This window comes from Rutidosis leptorrhynchoides, chromosome 8, assembly GCF_046630445.1.
Source record: "Rutidosis leptorrhynchoides isolate AG116_Rl617_1_P2 chromosome 8, CSIRO_AGI_Rlap_v1, whole genome shotgun sequence".
In the NCBI taxonomy this organism is placed as follows: domain Eukaryota; kingdom Viridiplantae; phylum Streptophyta; class Magnoliopsida; order Asterales; family Asteraceae; genus Rutidosis; species Rutidosis leptorrhynchoides.
In genome coordinates, this window is record NC_092340.1 from 32571475 (window position 1) to 32574364 (window position 2890).

Below are 2890 nucleotides of genomic sequence, written 5' to 3' on the forward strand. Positions count from 1 at the left end.
ATAGATTCTTAACTTTCTTAGACTCGAGATATATTAGCATATTCTTAACTTGTAGGGCTATAATGAAATGTTGATTAATAGTTAAAGGTTTAAAGTAAAAAAAGTTACAAAAAGTCTTCTTCTCCAAACACCCACCTGTAACTTACATAACCCAACTTCATACTCCGTATTTATTCACTGCAATTACAAAATTTCTACACTAAAACTTAATTAGACACTAAATACACAATTGCAATTGGGGTGTCGTCTGCTACCCTACTGGCTCCGCCCCTGATTTTGAGGTATTATTTTATGATAAATGTTGTGTAATGGGTGGAAATTAGTCAATTACACCTCTGTCATGGGTGTAATTATTTTTAGCTACAACTGAAACTGATATGGAAGGAAAAAAATACTACAATCAATCAATACTTTTATATATGTTGGATAAATATAAATGCGATCGAGCATGATTCGGCACTTTGAGTGCATGACATACAACGTGTAATACATAGTAAATAAACACCATGTATACACACTGTGATACAAGTTAGCTAACCCGACTTTTTTCTTCGGTGACCGCAATATACTCGATCTCCTCGGATACTTCTTTCATCGAAGGCCTGTTTTCGCTCTGTTCTTCAAGACAACTCATTGCAAGAAACCCAAATGCTTTCATAGCATCAACATCCAATGAACTTACATTTTTCTTAAGCATCGGGTCAATTGCATCCAGTAATTTTTCTTCATTTACCACTCTCTTAATGTACGCTACCAAGTTTACATCATCTGTTGGTCTACCAAAGTCTATAGCTTTTTGACATGTTAATATTTCTAATAACAATACACCAAAACTATAAACATCACTTTTATCCGTTAACTGATAGTTCCAATAATATTCAGGATCCAAGTACCCTAACGTACCTTGCGCACAAGTTGTCACGTGCGTGACATCTGTTTCGACTAGTCTTGACAACCCAAAATCCGCAACTTTAGCCTTCATATTGTTGTCAAGTAAAATGTTGCTCGACTTAATATCACGGTGATAAATTGGGGGAGACGCAGAAAAATGTAGGTACGAGAGACCCTCAGCTATGTCACGAGCGATACTTAATCGTTGGCCCCACGTTAAAGGTTTTGTATTTCGATCGTGCAAGTGATCATAGAGGCTTCCATTTGGTATATACTCGTACACCAAAAATGGTTGCTCGAGTTCTACGCAGCAACCCAGAAGGTGTACGAGGTTTTTATGGTTGACTTGGCATAAGATTCGGACCTCGTTCAATACTTGGTCAATACTTTTTGTGTTTTCGAGTTTAGCACATTTAACCGCTACTATGGTGCCATCATCCATCACCTTTATATACTTCACCAAAACCTCCAACACCAAGAAGGCCACTTGATGAGAAGTTGTTTGTTGCCTTTTTGATCTCTTTGCTTGTAAAAATCGTTGTCGCTTTCCCAATACTACTTGCACCTATGATCTTTTCACGCTCATGTGCAAGCCGTTTTCGTTCTGCTTTGATTCTTCTCCGCTTAATGCTCGTCGTAATCACAAATATAAGTGCTACAATAAATATCCCTCCTATGCATACCGTAGTCGCAACAAGTACCATTCGTTTTGATCTTTCTTTTTTGAGATCTGCAGTATGTTGATTCATCAATCGTCCAATGTCACGTACTACAACAAAAAAGGTACTTGATATCCTTACACCACTACTTTTTTACGTACCTTATAACACTAAATATGCTTTTAAGCATAAACTCCACAATACTTAGAAAAATATTAAGTGGTGTATGGCTAAAATTGTTTATTTTTAAAGTAAAAATTCAGTAATTAATTACCTTTAGCACAATGTCCGGATGCAGCGTCCCATCGGAATTTAGGTTTACATAAACACCGTCGCGTTCCATCTTGATCACTGTCCCTGCAAGTAGAGGTGGAGTCACAATGAGCTTGCATCGTGCAAGGTGGCTCGGGCGGTAGGGCCCACGTCAACTCCACAGAAGGATCCGGCCACTTACTATAAGGTAACGTGTCGATTAAATTCACGAAGCTTTTGTAAGCCCTACATCCGTCACTTAGAAGCCGAATGGAATAAATATTTGTTGCAGTTCCCTTTTGGTAAGTACAACATTTCGGCGTTTGCCTACACATGGACATCTGATTCGGTAAGCCGTTTTGGTAACCATGACAAGGGCTAGCAGGTGTGCAATCTAACTTAAGTGATTGCATTGTATCCGTACAGTTGAAGAACAAAATCGTGTTGCGTAAGCTTAGCGTGAAGGGTAAAGAAGTGTTGAGTTCTATGCCTTGGTTTGGAAGATCAGCTGTGACACATGAGTTTGGTAAAAAAGATGATTGATTAATTACTAACCGTTGATCTTTTGCGGAGATTGATTTAATCAGATAAGTGTTATTGAGTGTGTCAAATTTTAACACTCCCTTGTCGCACCGGATCTTGTATGATTGGTGACCGCATGTGGGTGCTGTGCTGAGCGGATATGGGACAGATATTGTCCCACAATTCGGGCAGCGAATAGCACCTGCACAAATGATGTGTAGTGCCAGACTCACCGTTAGGACCAACATTCTTACTGGTGTGTCTAATGTCATGTATATGCAAGGTGATAAAGAAGTAAAGAAAGATCATTCGAGTTTTTGTAGGAAGGAGAATTGTGGATTTAATTTGTCGTTTTAACTTGCTTCATGTATACTCACATACCGAAAATGGTTTTTACGATGGATATGGAAGTCCTAATCGAGATAGAATTGAAGCTTACGATACACATTATTTATTTATACCGATTTATGGATATGGAGGCCCCATAAAAAGTCTCCTAACAATTAGGCGCAATCTCAATGCACCAAGTAGCCAATAATCTAAGGGTTGGAGAACCTTGGTCACAT

General features: G+C 38.5%; 1 pseudogene; it reads right to left on the bottom strand.

The window, feature by feature from the left end:
• Positions 1 to 529: 529 nt before the first annotated feature.
• Positions 530 to 2572, bottom strand: LOC139863051 (wall-associated receptor kinase-like 20; annotated as a pseudogene).
• Positions 2573 to 2890: the final 318 nt, after the last annotated feature.